At 51.7% G+C, this 14,533-nt stretch overlaps 1 long non-coding RNA gene across 1 annotated transcript in view; it reads left to right on the top strand.

Moving 5' to 3' along the window:
* LOC138651515 (uncharacterized) overlaps window positions 1-14,533 on the top strand; it is a 31,459-nt gene that overhangs the window by 351 nt on the left and 16,575 nt on the right. The window lies entirely within an intron of this gene.

Raw genomic sequence — 14,533 nt, 5'->3', positions numbered from 1 at the left:
AAGCAGATATATCGCGCCCGGGGAGAGAAAATCACTTACATTCCTCAATTAAATCATCGAGTGTCCGTCTCCATTAATCTGCCTGATACATGCAGAAAAGGAGCAGAAAAAAGGCAAAATGTCAAAAAAGAAGTTCCTAAAATTGTAGTAAAGTTGTAACATCTATTGGAAAAGAATTAAAGGGCCGGTGTCCAGAGTTATGTGGTTAAAGTGGTTTGCTGTGATTCAGACCATTTGCCCAGGAGTACGGAATGGGTTAAAATATAACTAAAGGGAACCTGTCACCTGAATTTGGCGGGACTGGTTTTGGGTCATATGGGCGGAGTTTTCGGTTGTTTGATTCACTCTTTCCTTACCCGCTGGCTGCATGCTGGCCGCAATATTAGATTGAAGTTCATTCTCTGTCCTCCATAGTACACGCCTGCGCTGTGCAAGATTACCCTGTGCAGGCGTGTACTACGGAGGACAGAGAATGAACTTCAATCCAATATTGCAGCCATCATGCAGCCAGCGGGTAAGGAAAGGGTGAATCAAACAACCGAAAACTCCGCCCATATGACCCAAAACCAGTCCCGCCAAATTCAGGTGACAGGTTCCCTTTAACTATTCCATATTGAATCCAATGGTCACTAGGATCACATGTCTTATATCCCGGAGCCTGTTTAATGCCTCGTCACACTGCAACTTTCTGATACACATTGTTACTATTCATTGACGGCAACAGAGATCTTGAAAATGGTGAAGAACTGAAAACTTTTTTTTTTTACATCCAGAAGATGAAAGGTTGTGCAGCCCCGTTCTGCCTCAGTGCTGAGCATTTGTTACAATTGCATCCAGTCTGCACCGTCCCCTGCGCTGATACTTTGTAACAATCTATCGGGACATCACAGATTTGCAGAGTGCTGTCCAGACTGGATACAAAGAAACAAACCCTCAGCTGTGACCGGCAGAGTGAGTGGATAGTAATGTTCCCGCACGCTCTCATTCCATAGATGGAAGGATTTTATTTCCACGTGAATTCACCGACTGGTTCAGACTTTCAGAGACTTCAGCAACAAATTAAATATAAAGTAAGAACATTTCTATTCTGTGACAGGAAGCAAAATGGTGAAGACTTGAAGCGCATCATTTAATAATAGTAATAATCGTAATATAGCGCCAACATATTCCGCAGCGCTTTACTATTCTATTAGAAATTTACTGAAGTTTTGTGACTTTCCATCCAGGGAGATGAGTATAAGAAGCGTCCCCGGTAATTCGGGCGGCAGCTTAGGAGCAGGTGGACAGTGCAGACTGGGGAAAGCTTCTTATGATCGGTCCGTTACTTATAGAGAAAGCCGGGGCTTAAGGCATTACACAGAAGTCATCCCCTGTAATGTAATGAGCCCCCGCCGGACACCGCGCTCCCACCACAAACCCACCGGTCTCACCGTCCCATCACCCTTACTCCTCTCATACAATGGCGGCTCCTTCCCTTGTGGCCGATCACCGGTGTCATTACTCCGCTCATACAATGGCGGCTCCTTCCCTTGTGGTCGATCACCAGTGTCATTACTCCTCTCATACAATGGCGGATCCTCTCCTTGTGGCCGATCACCGGTGTCATTACTCCTCTCATACAATGGCGGCTCCTTCCCTTGTGGCCGATCACCTGTGTCGTTACTCCTCTCATACAATGGTGGCTCCTTCCCTTGTGGCCGATCACCAGTGTCATTACTCCTCTCATACAATGGTGGCTCCTTCCCTTGTGGCCGATCACCAGTGTCATTACTCCTCTCATACAATGGTGGCTCCTTCCCTTGTGGCCGATCACCGGTGTCATTACTCCTCTCATACAATGGCGGCTCCTTCCCTTGTGGCCGATCACCGGTGTCATTACTCCTCTCATACAATGGCGGCTCCTTCCCTTGTGGCCGATCACCGGTGTCATTACTCTGCTCATACAATGGTGGCTCCTTCCCTTGTGGCCGATCACCGGTGTCCTTACTCCTCTCATACAATGGTGGCTCCTTCCCTTGTGGCCGATCACCGGTGTCATTACTCCTCTCATACAATGGCGGATCCTCTCCTTGTGGCCGATCACCGGTGTCATTACTCCTCTCATACAATGGCGGCTCCTTCCCTTGTGGCCGATCACCGGTGTCATTACTCCTCTCATACAATGGCGGCTCCTTCCCTTGTGGCCGATCACTGGTGTCATTACTCTGCTCATACAATGGTGGCTCCTTCCCTTGTGGCCGATCACTGGTGTCATTACTCTGCTCATACAATGGCGGCTCCTTCCCTTGTGGCCGATCACCGGTGTCATTACTCCTCTCATACAATGGCGGCTCCTTCCCTTGTGGCTGATCACTGGTGTCATTACTCCTCTCATACAATGGCGGCTCCTTCCCTTGTGGCCGATCACCAGTGTCATTACTCCTCTCATACAATGGCGGCTCCTTCCCTTGTGGCCGATCACCGGTGTCGTTACTCCTCTCATACAATGGTGGCTCCTTCCCTTGTGGCTGATCACTGGTGTCATTACTCCTCTCATACAATGGCGGCTCCTTCCCTTGTGGCCGATCACTGGTGTCGTTACTCCGCTCATACAATGGCGGCTCCTTCCCTTGTGGCCGATCACCGGTGTCATTACTCCTCTCATACAATGGCGGCTCCTTCCCTTGTGGCCGATCACCGGTGTCATTACTCCTCTCATACAATGGCGGCTCCTTCCCTTGTGGCCGATCACTGGTGTCGTTACTCTGCTCATACAATGGTGGCTCCTTCCCTTGTGGCCGATCACCGGTGTCATTACTCCTCTCATACAATGGCGGATCCTCTCCTTGTGGCCGATCACCGGTGTCATTACTCCTCTCATACAATGGCGGCTCCTTCCCTTGTGGCCGATCACCGGTGTCATTACTCCTCTCATACAATGGCGGCTCCTTCCCTTGTGGCCGATCACTGGTGTCATTACTCTGCTCATACAATGGTGGCTCCTTCCCTTGTGGCCGATCACTGGTGTCATTACTCTGCTCATACAATGGCGGCTCCTTCCCTTGTGGCCGATCACCGGTGTCATTACTCCTCTCATATAATGGCGGCTCCTTCCCTTGTGGCCGATCACCGGTGTCATTACTCCTCTCATACAATGGCGGCTCCTTCCCTTGTGGCCGATCACCGGTGTCATTACTCCTCTCATACAATGGCGGCTCCTTCCCTTGTGGCCGATCACCGGTGTCGTTACTCCTCTCATACAATGGTGGCTCCTTCCCTTGTGGCTGATCACTGGTGTCATTACTCCTCTCATACAATGGCGGCTCCTTCCCTTGTGGCCGATCACTGGTGTCGTTACTCCGCTCATACAATGGCGGCTCCTTCCCTTGTGGCCGATCACCGGTGTCATTACTCCTCTCATACAATGGCGGCTCCTTCCCTTGTGGCCGATCACCGGTGTCATTACTCCTCTCATACAATGGCGGCTCCTTCCCTTGTGGCCGATCACTGGTGTCGTTACTCTGCTCATACAATGGCGGCTCCTTCCCTTGTGGCCGATCACCGGTGTCATTACTCCTCTCATACAATGGCGGATCCTCTCCTTGTGGCCGATCACTGGTGTCGTTACTCCGCTCATACAATGGTGGCTCCTTCCCTTGTGGCCGATCACCGGTGTCATTACTCCTCTCATACAATGGCGGATCCTCTCCTTGTGGCCGATCACTGGTGTCGTTACTCCGCTCATACAATGGCGGCTCCTTCCCTTGTGGCCGATCACCGGTGTCGTTACTCCTCTCATACAATGGCGGCTCCTTCCCTTGTGGCCGATCACCGGTGTCATTACTCCTCTCATACAATGATGGCTCCTTCCCTTGTGGCTGATCATCATTGTCATTACTCCTCTCATACAATGGCGGCTCCTTCCCTTGTGGCCGATCATCATTGTCATTACTCCTCTCATACAATGGCGGCTCCTTCCCTTGTGGCCGATCACCGGTGTCGTTACTCCTCTCATACAATGGCGGCTCCTTCCCTTGTGGCCGATCACCGGTGTCATTACTCCGCTCATACAATGGCGGCTCCTTCCCTTGTGGCTGATCACCGGTGTCATTACTCCTCTCATACAATGGCGGATCCTCTCCTTGTGGCCGATCACTGGTGTCATTACTCCTCTCATACAATGTCGGCTCCTTCCCTTGTGGCCGATCACCGGTGTCATTACTCCTCTCATACAATGGTGGCTCCTTCCCTTGTGGCTGATCACCGGTGTCATTACTCCTCTCATACAATGGTGGCTCCTTCCCTTGTGGCCGATCACCGGTGTCATTACTCCGCTCATACAATGGCGGCTCCTTCCCTTGTGGCCGATCACCGGTGTCATTACTCCTCTCATACAATGGTGGCTCCTTCCCTTGTGGCCGATCACCGGTGTCATTACTCCTCTCATACAATGGCGGCTCCTTCCCTTGTGGCCGATCACCGGTGTCATTACTCCTCTCATACAATGGCGGCTCCTTCCCTTGTGGCCGATCACCGGTGTCGTTACTCCTCTCATACAATGGCGGCTCCTTCCCTTGTGGCCGATCACCGGTGTCATTACTCCTCTCATACAATGGCGGCTCCTTCCCTTGTGGCCGATCACCGGTGTCATTACTCCTCTCATACAATGGCGACTCCTTCCCTTGTGGCTGATCACCGGTGTCATTACTTTGCTCATACAATGGCGGATCCTCTCCTTGTGGCCGATCACTGGTGTCATTACTTTGCTCATACAATGGTGGCTCCTTCCCTTGTGGCCGATCACTGGTGTCGCTACTCCTCTCATGCAATGGCGGATCCTCTCCTTGTGGCCGATCACTGGTGTCATTACTCCGCTCATACAATGGCGGCTCCTTCCCTTGTGGCCGATCACCGGTGTCGTTACTCCTCTCATACAATGGCGGCTCCTTCCCTTGTGGCCGATCACCGGTGTCATTACTCCTCTCATACAATGGCGGATCCTCTCCTTGTGGCCGATCACTGGTGTCGCTACTCCTCTCATACAATGGCGGATCCTTCCTTTGTGGCCGATCACCGGTGTCGTTACTCCTCTCATACAATGGCGGCTCCTTCCCTTGTGGCCGATCACCAGTGTCATTACTCCTCTCATACAATGGCGGATCCTCTCCTTGTGGCCGATCACTGGTGTCGTTACTCCGCTCATACAATGGCGGATCCTTCCTTTGTGGCCGATCACCGGTGTCGTTACTCCTCTCATACAATGGCGGCTCCTTCCCTTGTGGCTGATCATCATTGTCATTACTCCTCTCATACAATGTCGGCTCCTTCCCTTGTGGCTGATCACCGGTGTCATTACTCCTCTCATACAATGGCGGCTCCTTCCCTTGTGGCTGATCACCGGTGTCGTTACTCCTCTCATACAATGGCGGCTCCTTCCCTTGTGGCCGATCACTGGTGTCGTTACTCCTCTCATACAATGGCGGCTCCTTCCCTTGTGGCCGATCACCGGTGTCATTACTCTGCTCATACAATGGCGGCTCCTTCCCTTGTGGCTGATCACCGGTGTCATTACTCCTCTCATACAATGGCGGCTCCTTCCCTTGTGGCCGATCACTGGTGTCGTTACTCCTCTCATACAATGGTGGCTCCTTCCCTTGTGGCCGATCACCGGTGTCATTACTCTGCTCATACAATGGCGGCTCCTTCCTTTGTGGCCGATCACCGGTGTCATTACTCCTCTCATACAATGGCGGCTCCTTCCCTTGTGGCTGATCACCGGTGTCATTACTTTGCTCATACAATGGCGGATCCTTCCCTTGTGGCCGATCACTGGTGTCGTTGCTCTGCTCATACAATGGCGGCTCCTTCCCTTGTGGCCGATCACTGGTGTCGTTACTCTGCTCATACAATGGCGGCTCCTTCCCTTGTGGCTGATCACCGGTGTCATTACTCCTCTCATACAATGGCGGCTCCTTCCCTTGTGGCTGATCACCGGTGTCATTACTCCTCTCATACAATGGCGGATCCTCTCCTTGTGGCCGATCACTGGTGTCGTTACTCCGCTCATACAATGGCGGATCCTTCCCTTGTGGCCGATCACCGGTGTCGTTACTCCGCTCATACAATGGCGGCTCCTTCCCTTGTGGCCGATCACCGGTGTCATTACTCCTCTCATACAATGGCGGCTCCTTCCCTTGTGGCTGATCACCGGTGTCATTACTCCTCTCATACAATGGCGGCTCCTTCCCTTGTGGCTGATCACCGGTGTCGTTACTCCTCTCATACAATGGCGGATCCTTCCCTTGTGGCTGATCATCATTGTCATTACTCCTCTCATACAATGGCGGCTCCTTCCCTTGTGGCTGATCACCGGTGTCGTTATTCCTCTCATACAATGGCGGATCCTTCCCTTGTGGCCGATCACCAGTGACATTACTCCTCTCATACAATGGCGGCTCCTTCCCTTGTGGCCGATCACCGGTGTCATTACTCCTCTCATACAATGGCGGCTCCTTCCCTTGTGGCCGATCACCAGTGTCATTACTCCTCTCATACAATGGTGGCTCCTTCCCTTGTGGCCGATCACTGGTGTCATTACTCCTCTCATACAATGGCGGCTCCTTCCCTTGTGGCTGATCACCGGTGTCGTTACTCCGCTCATACAATGGCGGCTCCTTCCCTTGTGGCTGATCACCGGTGTCGTTACTCCTCTCATACAATGGCGGCTCCTTCCCTTGTGGCTGATCACCGGTGTCGTTACTCCTCTCATACAATGGTGGATCCTTCCCTTGTGGCTGATCACCGGTGTCGTTACTCTTCTCATACAATGGCGGATCCTTCCCTTGTGGCTGATCATCATTGTCATTACTCCTCTCATACAATGGCGGCTCCTTCCCTTGTGGCCGATCACCGGTGTCGTTACTCCGCTCATACAATCGCGGCTCCTTCCCTTGTGGCCGATCACCGGTGTCATGACTCCTCTCATACAATGGCGGCTCCTTCCCTTGTGGCCGATCACTGGTGTCGTTACTCCTCTCATACAATGGCGGCTCCTTCCCTTGTGGCCGATCACCGGTGTCATTATTCCTCTCATACAATGGCGGCTCCTTCCCTTGTGGCCGATCACTGGTGTCGTTACTCCTCTCATACAATGGCGGCTCCTTCCTTTGTGGCCGATCACCGGTGTCATTACTCTGCTAATACAATGGCGGCTCCTTTTGTGGTCGATCACCGGTGTCGTTACTCCTCTCATACAATGGCGGCTCCTTCCCTTGTGGCCGATCACTGATGTCGTTACTCCTCTCATACAATGGCGGATCCTTCCCTTGTGGCTGATCATCATTGTCATTGCTCCTCTCATACAATGGCGGCTCCTTCCCTTGTGGCCGATCACCGGTGTCATTACTCCTCTTATACAATGGCGGCTCCTTCCCTTGTGGCCGATCACCGGTGTCATTACTCCTCTCATACAATGGCGGCTCCTTCCCTTGTGGCCGATCATTGGTGTCATTACTCCGCTCATATAATGGCGGCTCCTTCCCTTGAGGCCGATCACCGGTGTCGTTACTCCTCTCATACAATGGCGGCTCCTTCCCTTGTGGCCGATCACCGGTGTCATTACTCCTCTCATACAATGGCGGCTCCTTCCCTTGTGGCCGATCACCAGTGTCATTACTCCTCTCATACAATGGTGGCTCCTTCCCTTGTGGCCGATCACTGGTGTCATTACTCCTCTCATACAATGGCGGCTCCTTCCCTTGTGGCTGATCACCGGTGTCGTTACTCCGCTCATACAATGGCGGCTCCTTCCCTTGTGGCTGATCACCGGTGTCGTTACTCCTCTCATACAATGGCGGCTCCTTCCCTTGTGGCTGATCACCGGTGTCGTTACTCCTCTCATACAATGGCGGATCCTTCCCTTGTGGCTGATCACCGGTGTCGTTACTCTTCTCATACAATGGCGGATCCTTCCCTTGTGGCTGATCATCATTGTCATTACTCCTCTCATACAATGGCGGCTCCTTCCCTTGTGGCCGATCACCGGTGTCGTTACTCCGCTCATACAATCGCGGCTCCTTCCCTTGTGGCCGATCACCGGTGTCATGACTACTCTCATACAATAGCGGCTCCTTCCCTTGTGGCCGATCACTGGTGTCGTTACTCCTCTCATACAATGGCGGCTCCTTCCCTTGTGGCCGATCACCGGTGTCATTATTCCTCTCATACAATGGCGGCTCCTTCCCTTGTGGCCGATCACTGGTGTCGTTACTCCTCTCATACAATGGCGGCTCCTTCCTTTGTGGCCGATCACCGGTGTCATTACTCTGCTAATACAATGGCGGCTCCTTTTGTGGTCGATCACCGGTGTCGTTACTCCTCTCATACAATGGCGGCTCCTTCCCTTGTGGCCGATCACTAGTGTCGTTACTCCTCTCATACAATGGCGGATCCTTCCCTTGTGGCTGATCATCATTGTCATTGCTCCTCTCATACAATGGCGGCTCCTTCCCTTGTGGCCGATCACCGGTGTCATTACTCCTCTTATACAATGGCGGCTCCTTCCCTTGTGGCCGATCACCGGTGTCATTACTCCTCTCATACAATGGCGGCTCCTTCCCTTGTGGCCGATCATTGGTGTCATTACTCCGCTCATATAATGGCGGCTCCTTCCCTTGTGGCCGATCACCGGTGTCGTTACTCCTCTCATACAATGGCGGCTCCTTCCCTTGTGGCCGATCACCGGTGTCATTACTCCTCTCATACAATGGTGGCTCCTTCCCTTGTGGCTGATCACCGGTGTCATTACTCCGCTAACACAATGGCGGCTCCTTCCCTTGTGGCTGATCACCGGTGTCATTACTCCGCTAATACAATGGCGGCTCCTTCCCTTGTGGCCGATCACCGGTGTCATTACTCCGCTCATACAATGGCGGCTCCTTCCCTTGCGGCCGATCACCAGTGTCATTACTCCTCTCATACAATGGTGGCTCCTTCCCTTGTGGCCGATCACCAGTGTCATTACTCCTCTCATACAATGGCGGCTCCTTCCCTTGTGGCCGATCACCGGTGTCATTACTCCTCTCATACAATGTCGGCTCCTTCCCTTGTGGCCGATCACCGGTGTTATTACTCCTCTCATACAATGTCGGCTCCTTCCCTTGTGGCCGATCACCGGTGTCGTTACTCCGCTCATACAATGGCGGCTCCTTCCCTTGTGGCCGATCACCGGTGTCATTACTCCTCTCATACAATGGTGGCTCCTTCCCTTGTGGCCGATCACCGGTGTCATTACTCCTCTCATACAATGTTGGCTCCTTCCCTTGTGGCCGATCACCGGTGTCATTACTCCTCTCATACAATGTCGGCTCCTTCCCTTGTGGCCGATCACCGGTGTCATTACTCCTCTCATACAATGGCGGCTCCTTCCCTTTTGACCGATCACCGGTGTCATTACTCCTCTCATACAATGGCGGCTCCTTCCCTTGTGGCCGATCACCGGTGTCATTACTCCGCTCATACAATGGCGGCTCCTTCCCTTGTGGCTGATCACCGGTGTCATTACTCCTCTCATACAATGGCGGATCCTCTCCTTGTGGCCGATCACTGGTGTCATTACTCCTCTCATACAATGGCGGCTCCTTCCCTTGTGGCCGATCACTAGTGTCATTACTCCTCTCATACAATGGCGGCTCCTTCCCTTGTGGCCGATCACTAGTGTCATTACTCCTCTCATACAATGGCGGCTCCTTCCCTTGTGGCCGATCATCGGTGTCGTTACTCCTCTCATACAATGGCGGCTCCTTCCCTTGTGGCCGATCATCGGTGTCATTACTCCGCTCATACAATGGCGGCTCCTTCCCTTGTGGCCGATCACCGGTGTCATTACTCCGCTCATACAATGGCGGATCCTTCCCTTGTGGCTGATCACCGGTGTCGTTACTCTTCTCATACAATGGCGGATCCTTCCCTTGTGGCTGATCATCATTGTCATTACTCCTCTCATACAATGGCGGCTCCTTCCCTTGTGGCCGATCACCGGTGTCGTTACTCCGCTCATACAATCGCGGCTCCTTCCCTTGTGGCCGATCACCGGTGTCATGACTCCTCTCATACAATGGCGGCTCCTTCCCTTGTGGCCGATCACTGGTGTCGTTACTCCTCTCATACAATGGCGGCTCCTTCCCTTGTGGCCGATCACTAGTGTCATTACTCCTCTCATACAATGGCGGCTCCTTCCCTTGTGGCCGATCACTAGTGTCATTACTCCTCTCATACAATGGCGACTCCTTCCCTTGTGGCCGATCATCGGTGTCGTTACTCCTCTCATACAATGGCGGCTCCTTCCCTTGTGGCCGATCATCGGTGTCATTACTCCTCTCATACAATGGCGGCTCCTTCCCTTGTGGCCGATCACCGGTGTCGTTACTCCTCTCATACAATGGCGGATCCTTCCCTTGTGGCTGATCATCATTGTCATTGCTCCTCTCATACAATGGCGGCTCCTTCCCTTGTGGCCGATCATTGGTGTCATTACTCCGCTCATATAATGGCGGCTCCTTCCCTTGTGGCCGATCACCGGTGTCGTTACTCCTCTCATACAATGGCGGCTCCTTCCCTTGTGGCCGATCACCGGTGTCATTATTCCTCTCATACAATGGCGGCTCCTTCCCTTGTGGCCGATCACTGGTGTCGTTACTCCTCTCATACAATGGCGGCTCCTTCCTTTGTGGCCGATCACCGGTGTCATTACTCTGCTAATACAATGGCGGCTCCTTTTGTGGTCGATCACCGGTGTCGTTACTCCTCTCATACAATGGCGGCTCCTTCCCTTGTGGCCGATCACTAGTGTCGTTACTCCTCTCATACAATGGCGGATCCTTCCCTTGTGGCTGATCATCATTGTCATTGCTCCTCTCATACAATGGCGGCTCCTTCCCTTGTGGCCGATCACCGGTGTCATTACTCCTCTCATACAATGGCGGCTCCTTCCCTTGTGGCCGATCATTGGTGTCATTACTCCGCTCATATAATGGCGGCTCCTTCCCTTGTGGCCGATCACCGGTGTCGTTACTCCTCTCATACAATGGCGGCTCCTTCCCTTGTGGCCGATCACCGGTGTCATTACTCCTCTCATACAATGGTGGCTCCTTCCCTTGTGGCTGATCACCGGTGTCATTACTCCGCTAATACAATGGCGGCTCCTTCCCTTGTGGCTGATCACCGGTGTCATTACTCCGCTAATACAATGGCGGCTCCTTCCCTTGTGGCCGATCACCGGTGTCATTACTCCGCTCATACAATGGCGGCTCCTTCCCTTGCGGCCGATCACCAGTGTCATTACTCCTCTCATACAATGGTGGCTCCTTCCCTTGTGGCCGATCACCAGTGTCATTACTCCTCTCATACAATGGCGGCTCCTTCCCTTGTGGCCGATCACCGGTGTCATTACTCCTCTCATACAATGGCGGCTCCTTCCCTTGTGGCCGATCACCGGTGTCGTTACTCCGCTCATACAATGGCGGCTCCTTCCCTTGTGGCCGATCACCGGTGTCATTACTCCTCTCATACAATGGTGGCTCCTTCCCTTGTGGCCGATCACCGGTGTCATTACTCCTCTCATACAATGTCGGCTCCTTCCCTTGTGGCCGATCACCGGTGTCATTACTCCTCTCATACAATGTCGGCTCCTTCCCTTGTGGCCGATCACCGGTGCCATTACTCCTCTCATACAATGTCGGCTCCTTCCCTTGTGGCCGATCACCGGTGTCATTACTCCTCTCATACAATGTCGGCTCCTTCCCTTGTGGCCGATCACCGGTGTCATTACTCCTCTCATACAATGGCGGCTCCTTCCCTTGTGGCTGATCACCGGTGTCGTTACTCCTCTCATACAATGGCGGCTTCTTCCCTTGTGGCCGATCACCAGTGTCGTTACTCCTCTCATACAATGGCGGCTCCTTCCCTTGTGGCCGATCACCGGTGTCATTACTCCGCTCATACAATGGCGGCTCCTTCCCTTGTGGCTGATCACCGGTGTCATTACTCCTCTCATACAATGGCGGATCCTCTCCTTGTGGCCGATCACTGGTGTCATTACTCCTCTCATACAATGGCGGCTCCTTCCCTTGTGGCCGATCACTAGTGTCATTACTCCTCTCATACAATGGCGGCTCCTTCCCTTGTGGCCGATCACTAGTGTCATTACTCCTCTCATACAATGGCGGCTCCTTCCCTTGTGGCCGATCACTAGTGTCATTACTCCTCTCATACAATGGCGGCTCCTTCCCTTGTGGCCGATCACTAGTGTCATTACTCCTCTCATACAATGGCGACTCCTTCCCTTGTGGCCGATCATCGGTGTCGTTACTCCTCTCATACAATGGCGGCTCCTTCCCTTGTGGCCGATCATCGGTGTCATTACTCCTCTCATACAATGGCGGCTCCTTCCCTTGTGGCCGATCACCGGTGTCGTTACTCCTCTCATACAATGGCGGATCCTCTCCTTGTGGCCGATCACCGGTGTCGTTACTCCGCTCATACAATGGCGGCTCCTTCCCTTGTGGCTGATCACTGGTGTCATTACTCCTCTCATACAATGGCGGCTCCTTCCCTTGTGGCTGATCATCATTGTCATTACTCCTCTCATACAATGGCGGATCCTCTCCTTGTGGCCGATCACTGGTGTCTTTACTCCTCTCATACAATGGCGACTCCTTCCCTTGTGGCCGATCACTAGTGTCATTACTCCTCTCATATAATGGCGACTCCTTCCCTTGTGGCCGATCACCGATGTCATATTTGTCACCTTAATGCCTTCAAAGCAGCTGATATTGTGTAACATTTATCTTGATATCTTATTGATAAGAATAATAATAATTGAGTATATAATACAGTTCGGGAAATTATTGCATTGCTGCTAATAGTAATGTACAGTTAGGTCCATATATATTTGGACAGAGACAACATTTTTCTAATTTTGGTTATAGACATTACCACAATAAATTTTAAACAAAACAATTCAGATGCAGTTGAACTTCAGACTTTCAGCTTTCATTTGAGGGGATCCACATTAAAATTGGATGAAGGGTTTAGGAGTTTCAGCTCCTTAACATGTGCCACCCTGTTTTTAAAGGGACCAAAAGTAATTGGACAATTGACTCCAAGGCTATTTCATGGACAGGTGTGGGCAATCCCTTCGTTATGTCATTCTCAATTAAGCAGATAAAAGGCCTGGAGTTGATTTGAGGTGTGGTGCTTGCGTTTGGAAGGTTTTGCTGTGAAGTAAACATGCGGTAAAGGAGCTCTCCATGCAGGTGAAACAAGCCATCCTTAAGCTGCGAAAACAGAAAAAACATCCGAGAAATTGCTACAATATTAGGAGTGGTAAAATCTACAGTTTGGTTCATCCTGAGAAAGAAAGAAAGCACTGGTGAACTCATCAATGCAAAAAGACCTGGGCGCCCACGGAAGACAACAGTGGTGGATGATCGCAGAATAATCTCCATGGTGAAGAGAAACCTCTTCACAACAGCCAACCAAGTGACCAACACTCTCCAGGAGGTCGGCGTATCAATATCCAAATCTACCATAAAGAGAAGACTGCATGAAAGTAACTACAGAGGGTTCACTGCACGGTGCAGCCACTCATAAGCATCAAGAATAAGAAGGCTAAAAACATCTAAAAAAGCCGCACAGTCCTGGAAGAACATTCTATGGACAGATGGAACCAAGATCAACCTCTACCAGAATGATGGAAAGAGAAAAGTATGGTGAAGGCGTGGTCCAGCTCATGATCCAAAGCATACCACATCATCTGTAACACACGGCGGAGGCAGTGTGATGGCGCGGGCATGCATGAACCCGGCGGAGGCAGTGTGATGGCGCGGGCATGCATAAACCCGGCGGGGGCAGTGTGATGGCGCGGGCATGCATGGCTGCCAGTGGCACTGGGTCACTAGTGTTTATTGATGATGTGACACAGGACAGAAGCAGCCGGATGAATTCTGAGGTATTCAGAGCCGCCATACTGTGCGCTCAGATCCAGCCAAATGCAGCTGAACTGATTGGTCGTTGTTTCATACTACAGATGGACAATGACCCAAAACATAAAGCCAAAGCAACCCAGGAGTTTATTAAAGCAAAGAAGTGGAATATTCTTGAATGGCGAAGTCAGTCACCTGATCTCAACCCAATTGAGCAGCATTTCACTTGGTAATGACTAAACTTCAGACAGAAAGGCCCAGAAACAAACAGCAACTGAAAACCACCGCAGTGAAGGCCTGGCAGAGCATCAAAAAGGAGGAAACACAGCATCTGGTGATGTCCATGAGTTCAAGACTTCAGGCAGTCATTGCCAACAAAGGGTTTTCAACAAACTACTAAAAATGAACATTTTATTTAAAATTATTGAATCTGTCCAATTAATTTTGGTCCCTTTAAAAACAGGGTGGCACATGTTAAGGAGCTGAAACTCCTAAACCCTTCATCCAATTTTAATGTGGATACCCTCAAATGAAAGCTGAAAGTCTGAACTTCAACTGCATCTGAATTGTTT

The sequence above is a fragment of the Ranitomeya imitator genome, chromosome 10 (genome assembly GCF_032444005.1).
Source record: "Ranitomeya imitator isolate aRanImi1 chromosome 10, aRanImi1.pri, whole genome shotgun sequence".
In the NCBI taxonomy this organism is placed as follows: Eukaryota; Metazoa; Chordata; class Amphibia; order Anura; family Dendrobatidae; genus Ranitomeya; species Ranitomeya imitator.
This window is presented reverse-complemented; position numbering and strand designations above follow the sequence as displayed.